Source organism: Mercenaria mercenaria, chromosome 4 (genome assembly GCF_021730395.1).
Source record: "Mercenaria mercenaria strain notata chromosome 4, MADL_Memer_1, whole genome shotgun sequence".
NCBI classification, from domain to species: domain Eukaryota; kingdom Metazoa; phylum Mollusca; class Bivalvia; order Venerida; family Veneridae; genus Mercenaria; species Mercenaria mercenaria.
The window spans coordinates 95107422-95120194 of NC_069364.1; positions in this window are offsets into that span (position 1 = coordinate 95107422).

A 12773-nucleotide genomic window follows, 5' to 3' on the forward strand; every position below is an offset into this window, starting at 1 on the left:
AATAAATAATTATGATAATGTGCTTTTTCATGGGTTCGGTTGGACAAACACTGTTCTTGGAATGTTTTGTGTGATTTGTAAGAAATGAAAATGAACTTTGCTAAACAACAAAATGTGGAAACTTGGTCTAACTTTGAACTCTCTTGTGCGATTTTTTTCTAAAGTATTATTATTTTCTGAATATCCTCGGGAAATACTGTCATTACATGAGTAGAAATTACTATTACTTTTTTCGGATATCTTTCTTCTGTACATGTTTATAAAGGCTTCGACTGTAGGTTATTTATAACGTAATTGTTTAAGGAAATAGTAAATTACGTTTTCTCATTTAAACATTGTGTTTGAATATTCATAATAATGTAAACAAACGGAAAATCAACCAAACGTTGATGAGAGCCTGCGTCCGAAAATCTTCTAATCTAATCTGTTCAATTACTGACGAAAATAGGAGAATCGACAGTATAAATTGACCAAATAGGAAGAAAAGGCGAACGATCATAAACGAACATCTTACCACATAGTTTGAGGTTGGGACTTGAACAAAACGATACACATGTTGAGGTTATTTTACTAATAACTGATGGTCTAATATTTATCATTTCTGAAGTTTAGAGTTTAGGACAAAAGACAAAACAAGGTTTGTACATGTTACATTTGTTTCTCCGAGGCATTGACAACTTTTCTTTTCAAAATCATTGTTTAAAAGTCATGCGAAAGAAACATCCATTTAGGTAGGATGACCAATGGAAGGATATTGTCTTAACATTTTCTAAAACAAATTTGCATGGTCATTCTTTCTTTTTAAATTTCAGTAAAACTGTTATATTCTGCTCATCCTTACACAAATAAAACTGAAAAATAATTATAAAAGTAGCACATGCTCCTTTCAAATGAGAATTCAATTACTCTATTAACCGTAGAGTTTGCATAATTATGTTTTCCAATATATTCATTCTGTCACTTTTCAACTAATCTGTCTCACTGTTCAAATTAAAGTTTCTTTCATCTAATTCTTATGAATATAGCATATACATGTATGTCATTATGAACAGCGGAGGAATAGGAACATCGTCTTTTTACTTTTTTCCACTTGAATATTCACCAGTTTCGTGAAGAAATCGTCAACGACTTTTATGGAAAAATTGTCACAAAACCATTGCTGATATGCAGTACTTGTTTGGTTGATTTAGCACAAGGTTCAGTTGTTTACAAAACATAATTGTGAGTATAATGACTGATTTTTATAGATGAAACACAATAATGGTATATTATTATCGGTGAATGAGCGTTTATGATAAAATCATACTATCATTATTTTTGTATCAAGCGTATAAAATGAATATGATCATTGGCGTGGCCTTTTTCGTTAGTCTGATTCTGGCAGATATTGTTTGTCAAATAAACTAAATTACCGAGTTTTCACTACATTCTATGTAAGAGCACTAAGACATTTAAAGCATGAGGTATGTTTTACAAAACAATGTTTTGCCCTGCCAGAAAACACGCAGCTTATACTATAAGACTCAAAGAAACCAATTAATCAAGTTATATACCTTCTTCTGGTTGTTTAGGAATATATATTTAACAAACTTGAAAAATGCTATTTACCAGGTTGAAAGTTCGTGCACAAATTGTTTTTGCTAGTGCAGACAAGGAAGCACATTGTGTCCTCGCTGTAGGCTGATCACTACCAAATAGAATATAAGCCTCCGCTGGTCTAGCAAGTAGTCCAAATATAAATAATACTTATCTTTTTTTCCTTTCCCAGTGCATTATCTCGACAGCAACGTGCTTACTTTTACCCTACCGCGTTTCAGTATGTATCACTTTGCATTCTGTTGAAATCGGCATTTTCCTATCGCATGCTAGGTAAATATGGCGGCGTAAGAATTTAATGTCCCGAAAAGAGAAATTGAAAGAAGCGAAAAGTAGTAATTCAGCGGGTTGTATTTAACGAACTGCAGTTTTCTTATATAAAAGTTAACATCCCCTTTTCTTTTTGTTTTTCTAAAGTAGCGATCTAGTTCTTTCTGGGAATATAAGTCTCCGAAAATCTGATATTCTAGAAAATGTTGAAAAACCGTTATGAAGTAAGTGGATTTTATATGAAATAAAAAACAGCTGGATTTAGCGGTGTTCAACCTATAAGGGGCAATACATGGTATTTTTTGAAACTCCTCGAAAATGAATGGAAATGCCATTAATCAATTCTTCATGATGTAAAACGGTAACAAATGGCTGAAAACTCTATAATTTCTTGTGTTTTTTGGAATTTAGATAGAATTTTCGACCAGGTGGCTCTATTTTGGTCCGTTTTAGGACCCAGTAAATGTCTTTTCTCGCATTTTAACACCACAATTGTCTAAATATTATTATAATTAGCATGTTTCTGAATGAAAATGACAAACATCGTAACGATTAAATGGATCTAAAATGAAAATTCCACAGATAAGGTAGAATAAATTGAAATATTGCTTGCACAGGGCTAAATTTCGCGTATTTTTGGGGATGGGGGTGACCTGTAATGAATTGTCATTTCTCTATATTTTCTCAATATTTTGCACCAAAACTAAGCGGAATCATTGTAAAATAGGTGTACCTTGAGAATGAATGCAAATTCATGGAAAAATCAAAGAAAAATGTTTTCTTATAGGCTGCTCACTACCAAATAGAATGTAAGCCTCCGCTGGTCTGGTCACAGGTAGTCCAAATATAAATAGTACTTATCTTTTTTCCTTTCCTAGTGCATTTTCTCGACAGCAACGTGCTTACTTTTTACCCTACCGCGTTTCAGTACGTATCACTTTGCATTCTATTGAAATCGGCATGTTCCTATCGCATGCTAGGTAAATATGGCGGCGTAAATGTAATGTCTCGAAAAGAGAAATTAAAAGAAACGAAAAGTAGTAAATTCAGCGGGTTGTATTCAACGAACTGTAGTTTTCTTATATGAAAGTTAACATCCCCTTTTCTTTTTGTTTTTCTAAAGTAGCGATCTAGTTCTTTATGGGTCTCTGAAAATCTTATATGCTAGAAAATGTCGAAAAACTGTTATGAAGTAAGTGGATTTTATATGAAATAAAAAACAGCTGGATTTAGTGGTGTTCAGCCTGTATAGTAACTTAGGATCGATAAGAACTGAAAGTACTTTTATCGACCTTGCTTTTTTCCTTTAATTCTAAACAAGCACTGTAATGCATGCTATATAAATAGAATAGAGACACAATTCTTTGCACAACGAGAAGTAGGAAGCCAGTCAGTCTACCTAAAAAGAATCTCACTAATATTATGGTATTGAAAAGGACCTTACTATTATATTTGATGGTTGCATCATACGCAAATGCTAAAGCGCCAGATGATTCACAATTAAATCATTTTGTTACGTAAAAATACAGGTATCTAATAAAAATTCAAATATATTATAATAATGATATTATACAATTAACTGGCTTGAATATATATATTAACACAGATCGCTCTATGAAGTCTAATATTTTACAGGATTATCATTTTTATATTATTTCATATATAATTACTTATCTCATTATATCTGTTCATAAGAGGAAATGAAATGTGAAACACAACTATCGCCCCCTAGCACCGTACAATAGCATGCAACCTTTGTTAAACAATTATATTTCCATTTTCTTGGGAGACATATTGTTTTGTCTTCGTCCTGGCTGTCAATCCGTCCGCGATTAAAATGTTTGCGTTTCTTTATAAAACCACTAACCGAGTTCACAGGAGTGACTGGTACAAAGCCTGGTTCTGCATATCGTCTTGATAAATAAGTTGCGGTGACATGACCCCTTAAGTCATTCTAACATGTTGGAGACACTTGGCTGAAATTTCATAGGAATGACCAGGAGCAAGCCAGGTTACGCATATAATATTGTTTTTACGATGAATGAATTCTACGTTGAGTTATGCCCGTTTGATTATTATATATAAGGTATACAATGCACCATTCTTATTTTTGTTATATGTTTCTCTGTAGTATACTAACATTTAACTCCACGTTCTATTTGCTTAAAAACCGCGGTATCAATATTAAATGCATTAAGAGACACATCCGTTTTAACCATACACAAACAACACCTATCTACTTTGTTTTTGTTTTAATAGTAATATGGTAACACCTCAGCTTTTGATGGAGGACGAAGACCCTAGGTGCCCTTTCAGGCATTATTACAGACATGCGGGGCGCATCTGGGTAAACAAGACCTTCAAGAGTCTCACTGGAAGGCTTTCTCACAAGTTACAATTCTTTAACTAAAAAAAGTTTCGAAACCAAAGCGATGAAGAACCGGTAATTTGAATACAATTATTTCTCGGTTCAGTGAAATGGTCTTAATGCCGTTAGCATTACGCAAAAGTAAATCACTTAATACATTAAAAAATTCTTAAGAATCTGTATTTTAGAGACTTCATGGCATTGTTTTAATGTTTTGATAATTGCTTTACATGCGATAACAGTTTTTACATTTCACCATTTGTATTTTTAATGTTTGTTGAATTAAATGTACAAAGCTATTGGATATGTCATTGTATAGAAATAGGCATTTAATCAAATTAACCAGTTTCAGTTTGCTCCAACGTGATATAGAAACTATATACTATTTTAGATTTGTTGATATCCTTGGTGTTCTATTTTCTATTTTCGCTAGCATTCGCGACTACAGATAATCGCGAATTAAAAGGAGTCGTGAAAAAGCAGCCTACTGATATTGTTAAGTAGAGTTGCGAACTCGTAATAACTTGGATACGGCTGTTGTTTGCGAAACCACAAACACGGTGCGTCGAAAAGACCGAATGTGCAGTATCAAACGATATCGATTATTTCGTCGTTTTCTTTATATCCATAATCAATGTTTTTGTATAGAAAAACGTTTGTTACATTTACGTAATTACACGAGAAACAGTTCTTCTTTATAAACATTATATTATTTGAAAATTCTAACAAAAAGGGTGTTATTTTAGGGAAAATAGACAATTGATGAATATATGATTACATTTTATCCTAGATCGAATATCGCCCCTAAAAGGCAATTTCAGGAAAATTTAACAGATAAAAAATTGTAAACTGGTTTTCCTAGCTAATAAATCGAGATAATTTCAATCAAATTCCAAGTAATAAGTTGAATCTAAAATCATTTTCATCAAATAGCTAAATGTTATCTCAGGGATTCTGTTGTTATGAAGAAATGAATGAAAGGTTCATCAAACGTTAAGGGCTGATAACATGAAATGACATTTACGGTAGTTTTGAGTAACCCTAGGTAACCGACATTAAGCAATGGTCACATTTACGTTCACAAACGTAGTTGGTTGTAGTTCATTTTAATCGTAGTTTGTCGTACGTTGAAGTACGTGTAAGTACGAACAACTACGTTCAACTACGAGTAAATCGGGTAGAGTTAACTAGGGTATCACTACGTCTTACCACGAGTTACTACGTTACACTACGTATATACTACGATCGAAGAACGAACAACTACGACAAATTACGATCAACTACGTTGAGCTACGGAAAAGCGTTTAGCCGTAGTGGAGCCCTAGTTTAGTTTAGCCGTAGTGGAGCCCTAGTTGATCGTAGTTGAACCGTACAGTCGATGTGTTTTTCTTGTACTACGATCAAAAACGATACACACTACTGTTAAGTACGATCAAGTACGTTTAACTAAGATCAACTACGTTCAAACTACGGTCACAGTAGGGTCAAAACATCGTAGTTAATCGTAGTCAGATTTTGAACATGTCGAAAAATTATTTGCTTACTACGGACAAATCATAAGTTCGAACTACGATCATTACTACGTTTGACTACGATTATCTACGTGTAACTACGCTTAGTACGATCAACTACGATCATTCCTTACTACGATTAAGTACGTGTAGTGTGACCACGCCATTAAGTAATAAGTGTAAGGAACAAAATGTATATAAATGTTTTACAGTGTTACAGGTGAAATGTCTTGTATGTCATATAGTTTTGTTTTCATTTAGTTCTAACTGAAGTTTTATTTATTCAGTATCTTTCTGAACAACTTTCTGAGTGATCTACCAAGACAAAACAAAGAAAGGAACACAAGAGGACACGCCTTTGGAATGATTAGTGGACTTCAAACCGCGTAATTGTGTATTAAACTTCACTCTTAATCGTTAATAGAAATATCCGCGGTGTCATGATATGTAAACATAACACTGCTCGTGTGAATTTATATAAAGCAAGCCTAAAGAATCATAAATCTTGTTCGCAGATAACAGAACATTAAAAACAAGACACCCCCTCCCCACTACCAAAAAAAAAAAACGAAAAAAAAAAAAAAACAACACCTGTGCTCAATTTCGTACGTAATGAAAATATCTTATTGAACGTTTGCTCCGAAATAAAGAAAATGGCGGTAAACAATATTGGTATACTAGGTTTTAAAAAGACATTAATGCAAATGCATTATTTATCCCGGATGACATTCAAAATGGATTATTTTTCTTAGCTACCATTAGTATCTAAATTGCAAAAGATGTAAAACTACAAGTATTCATGAGAATATTCCATACAACTGTAAAGAGCTTCTCTTTGCACAGATTGTATTTTATATGAGATGCATTTCAAGGGATAGAAAACAATCATACATCTTTGCCAAGTTCATTTTAATCTCGGGTGTAAAACAGACAGTAGTGTCATATCTGTTTTCGGAAGATTAGGATGTTTTCACATAAAAATCTTCGAGTAATGACTCACATGCTTCAATGAATTTGTCGAAACTAAATTTTCAAACATAGAACAAACTATGTGGATAAGGAACAGTGATAAAAAGATGGTAAAATTTCATGTGTTCTTTAAGGGAAATTTGCTTCAATTCTTGAAGTTTTAATTGATATTGTCAAGGCAGATACCATGATTACCCCAGAAAGGCTTTTTAAAAGGTTATGCCTGTTGTTGGATTACAAACGATGAAAGTAACATTTGTTTTCTGAATTTTTATGACTTTTGAGTTATCAGTTAACATATTTTCATGCATCTAGCCATCACTCAGTACTAATTTCATGATTAATGTATACGATTCTTTTTGTGTTCTTATACAATTGTACACTAAGGTCAAATATGTTCCAAAGGATGGCTGAGACTTTTACAATTTGAATATGTAGGTCGAAACCTCTGCCAGTTATTTCAAGTTTTCTTTTTCCCTTCTACCGTGGTAATATGAAACAGGCTTCCTTCATTTAACTTCTCTCACTTTTGACAACTCTTTTCATTTTTTTCTTCTTGCACTGACGTGCAGCTGCTAGTAATACCCGAAAGGTGAGTTTAAGCAGGATCTATAGATAAATATATACATATATGTACAAAATTATTAAAATGAATTGCCTAGTTAGCTGACCAGGTTGTAGTAGTTAATGTGCTTGTCTATCAACCCGATGCTTATGTGTTCATGTCCCGCTCGGTTCATATCCAAACCTTTTTCTGTGATACAAGTAGTAGTTTTACAAAAAAGCGAACTAAAAAGGGAATCGTATAAAATAAAAGCTTTTGTAATGATCAAGTTTAAAAATACGCATTTAAAGTGAACGCGTACTTTTGTACCTTACGTTCTGATTAAAATTACCAACACAGGCAATATGAGATCAAATCTCAAGTGCGTTTTGAAAAGACATGTAATTATACTCTGATAAAAGTGATTCAAATTTAACTTAGATAGGCCTTGATGAATCAATAATTTTCATTTATTCCAGAGCATAACACGGATTTGTATGAATTTGATACGCTATTAGACGGTAATTACAAGTAGATGGACAAAAGCCAGACAATTTGATCATACTGCGAGTTAACAAAGTGCGAGAAGAAATGACGCTTAACATTTTAGGCGTAAACAACTTCTGTCTCTACCAGTTCGTTATATTTACTAAAACTATTTACGTTCTATAGTTTCACAATACAATTTTTAAAGTATCAATCAATATTCTAATTAATATATATACCCCGGATTTCATGCCTATATATTTGACAAAAACGCATCACAATTCATGCACACAGTAAAAATTGATAGGATTATTCTAAACTATTAACATAACAAATATTTTGTGTGGTCCAGGCCATTCTTACTCACGGTCTTCAAAACCGTTTATATTTGTGCATAGATATATTTTGTACATTGTATTAAGCAAAAGGAACTACTTATTATACTCATTATACATAATTTGCATGATAAATATTTAGAAATTGATATCTAAAGGAAGATCGTTGGAAGCATGACTTAATCAAGAATGATAATAGTAGACTATAGAAATTGTATATTGAATGCACAACATTATTTAAAAAGAGAAAAAAAATATGACAATATTGAGTCTAAGTACGGGGAGGTGTTTTACAGCCGCCACACGACACTTCAAGACTGTTGTTGTGATCGTTAATATAACCTATAAGAAGATCTCTTGGAAGTGAAGAAAGCAACCAAGTAGAATAATAGTAGACTCGGTTTGACAGAGTCTTTTAAATTCAATATAAAATGTGCAGTATACCAAAATAATGGCTGTATGGAGGTAATTTCTCTCAATTCTAATAGCTTCCACTTTCATGATTTCAAAAAATACCCGCTGCTCCAATATCAATTTCTAAAACCAAATAATAATAACAATAACAAAACATCTAATAGATTTATCCATAACTACTTATTTACCGCCGCAAACGAGTTCACTTTCATGGGGGGTAGGTGGTCTACGAATATGCACATCTCAAACTATATATCAAAATGTTTGTAACAGTCTTAAGTTTCCAAAACCAGTTGATGCCAGAATCCAAGTGGTGAGCAAAGTGCTCAAATTCAAGATGGCCGCCAATATTGCCGCCGAAAATAAAAACTCATACTAAACAAACTGACTGGACAATATAATTCAATTTTATAGGCATTGTCCTAATTTAATACAAGTTTCTGTTACAGAATAGATACAAACATAGTATATTTTATCTTCAAGTAAATTGAAATATATTCTTTCAAAATATGGGAGATATTGCATGCAAAATTATTAGAAAAAAATCACTGTTTTATACATCCTTTAATAATTCTATCTCTTTTAATTGCTTGATTATATTTTACAAGTTTTGTGCTTTATTATGCTCAGAAATGTCATAAACTATATCGTAAGTTTTTGACATAACAACTTTTAATTAATCTATTATCTGTTAATCCAATAATCAAGGGCTTAATAAACAGCTTAGTGGGTGGGGAAAATCTAAGAACACTTATATAAGATATGCGTAATACTTTAAAATTCATGTTAAGTAAGGTGCAGGATTTATAATGTGCAAACTGTTTCTTCTGGACAGAAAAAACACGTGAAAAAGAATTATTACATGATTAAAATATGGTATATACCGACATTAGTAAAACTAAGTTAAATAATGTGAGCGATTTTATTGAATTCATTAAAATCGGTTAATTATTGAAAACCATAATTTTTTCTCTATCAATATCAAGTAAATCCGACACTTGTTGATTTCTTCTGATTGGCTAACGTTCTTGCATATTTCAAATTGATTGGTTCTCTTTATGCAAGTTTAAGAGGTCAATTTAGTAAAGCATTTTTTTTTTGTGTTATTTTTCTTCATTCTGTATTTTTCTTTGGTCAGATCACGTCATACTGAAAATAGTTCGTCAACGTTAAATTTTAGTTATTCAGTCAACCAAAAATAATGTAGAAAAACTGAAAGGATTTCGGAAATTTATTGGAATTCTCCAATAATAAAAAAAAATATGTTTATTTGTAAAAATTACATTGGTGAAATTTTGAACATTTGTGACAATGTCCGGTTCAGAAAGTAGAAAATCCAGTAGGACAACTGTGAGACATGATTACAAACAAATGAGTGTGGCTGGAATCAAAATTGACACAGCAGAAAATCCTTCAGGGAGTTCAGGTGGTATAACACCCAATTTTATTCTGTTAATGAAAAGTAAAGGTCAACATTGTTTGATGTTTAAATTAGATTTACGTAAAGCATATAGGCAAATAAGTATATGTCCAGGAGATTACAATTTAGTTTCTTTCCTGTGGCAAAAACACATCTTTTGCGACACAGTCCTGTCTATGTGTTTGAGAAATGCAGCAGCCATATGTCAAAGAGTGACAAATGCCATTGCATTTATGATGAAATTAAGAAATTAGTGGCATTTTGGTTAAACAAAAATAAAGCAACTCTTCGGGAATTACAGTCTTTAATTTGCAAATTAAATTTTGTAGAAGCATGTGTCAGACCTGGTCGGATTTTTATAAACAGGTTTTTGAATTGGTTAAGGAACATACATAGTGAACATCCTAACGCAGAAATTGAAATTCAAATGTATGTTAAAAAAGACCTGATTTGGTGGGATAGAATTTTAATTACATTTTATAGTTACAATGATATATCAATTATGTTATACGATGATTGGTCAAAACCTGATAGTATTTTTTCAACAGACACCTGTTTGACAGGATGTGGTGGTTATTTTCAGGGTGCTTATTTTCTTACAGAATTCCCCAAATTCATAATACAAAAGAACTTGGATATTGGTTTATTAGAACTCATCACAATTATAATTGCTCTTAGAATATGGGGTGAAGAATTTAGAGGTAAAATAATTATAGTATACTGTGATAATCAATCAGGATGTCAAGTTTTGAATACAGGCAGGTCAAAATCTGAAGCTTTTCAAGAAGGTTTAAGGAAAGGAAGTTATTTATCTGCAATGTATGAATGTGAAATCAAAACTTTACATTTGTCAAGTATGGAAAACAGGTTAGCAGACTCTCTTTCTAGATGGCATTTAGGGAAGCAGTATCAAAATGAATTTAATACTCTCACTGTCCATTTATTATTATTATTATTATTATTATTATTATTATACCAGATTTATAAACTTTTGAATGTTTGATCTTGGATGAGTTATTTCAATTTCCAAATGATTGGTAGAATAGTAAATCTTTTTGTTTCAGAACAACAGTTTAGAGAATTGAAGCACGACTTAAGAAAATTTTTAATTTGTCTGCTTATGCTTCCGGTTCTAGGAAAAACTTGAAAATTCAATGGGAATCGTTCATACTTGTTTGCTTGTATTTTCAATTAAAGTATCTTCCAGCAGAAACTTACACATTACACTTATATGCTCAATTTTTGAGTTGCTCCTTCTTCAAATCAGTGGACAGTATTAGAAATTATTTAAGTGGTATCAGAACTATGCATTTATTGTTAGGCTTTTCCTTGGATAATTGTAATCAGTTTCTGATTAATTTGCCTTTGAAAGGTTTAACTAGGTTAAAGCAACATTGTATAAAACAAACTGAACCTATTAATCCTGTCATTTTAAGCAGGATTTTAAATTGATCAGCGAAAGAAGATGTAGTCTTTTGGTGTCTGTTTCTCTTTGCATTTTTCTTTGTAGCTAGAAAATCAAACTTAGTTCCTACCACAAAGGCAGATATAGTGTCTGGTCATTTCTTGTTAAGAAGTGATGTCAGTAAACTTGGAGATAATTTATGTGTCAGTATGCGTTAGTCAAAAACTATACAATTTGGCGAAAGAGTCTTACAAACACCCCTTTTATACTTGCCTTCATCCTGTTTATATCCAGTGACAGTGACAGTGACATTATAATAAAATAATAGATCTCATTCCAACCACTTCTGATGATCAACCATTATTTAGTTTAAGTGATAAGCTGTTACTTATTTAATGTTTAAAAACAGGTTACGGTCCATTTCTTTCACGTCTAGGTTATGATGCGTCGTTATTTTCTTCCCATTCCTTTCGTCGAGGCTTTGCCATATTCGCATTCTAGGTCGAATGTTGCAGCAGATGAAATTCAAATTTTGGGTGATTGGCACTCTGATATTTAAATTAATACATCTCACTTTCTGTACAAGATAAACTTGATATCATTAAGTCAGTCAGTGAGAAGTTACAATTTTAATACAGTTATTACTCTAAATGAATTGTGTACTCTTTTCTTTTTTCCTTTCTAAATAATCAGTTGGATTTATCTGTTTATCTTTTCTTTTCTTCAGTTTCTCGTATGAATCAACTTAAAAACCCCGCTTTGAAGAGATGCGTAATTCTTTCAGATTCCATTGCCAAACATGTTTTTGACATTAGAAAGACTGATATCCGCTCTTTTCCAGGGATAACCATATCTCAGTTGACCTAAAAAAATCATGAACGGCTCTATCAATCTGAATTACGAGAATATTCTCATTCATGTTGGAACAATTATGTTAACAACTACACTTCCGGTGAAATTTCTTCGTTGTATTTAAACCTTGTTACTGCTGTTAAAACATTCGAAGATAGTTCTGTCACCATTTCTTGGTCATCTATTTTACCCAGACCTGTTGATTTTTCTCAAAAAGGATCTAAGGTTAAAACCATTAATTTATCATTAGAAGCTATGTGTGTTGATAGAACGGTAAAATTCTTAAAGTCTTTCCGACATTTTTTGAAAGCACATTTACCCCGTAGAGAATTGTGTGAAGTTAAGGATGGAGGTCTTCATCTAAATTTAGAAGGTACAAGACGATTAAGTTTTTTATTAATACGGTAGCACACATGTAAATTTCATACTGTTGAGTAGGAAGCATTTAATCACAGAATAAAGGTTTCTTTGAACAGTCTAATACTCCTATTTCATTTTTGTAGGAATATATTTAAAAAGAAAAGAAATGTTTCAGTTTTCCTATTGTTATGTAGCAAGTATATCCTTGTATAAAACTTTGATTGTTACTACACGAAGTATCTG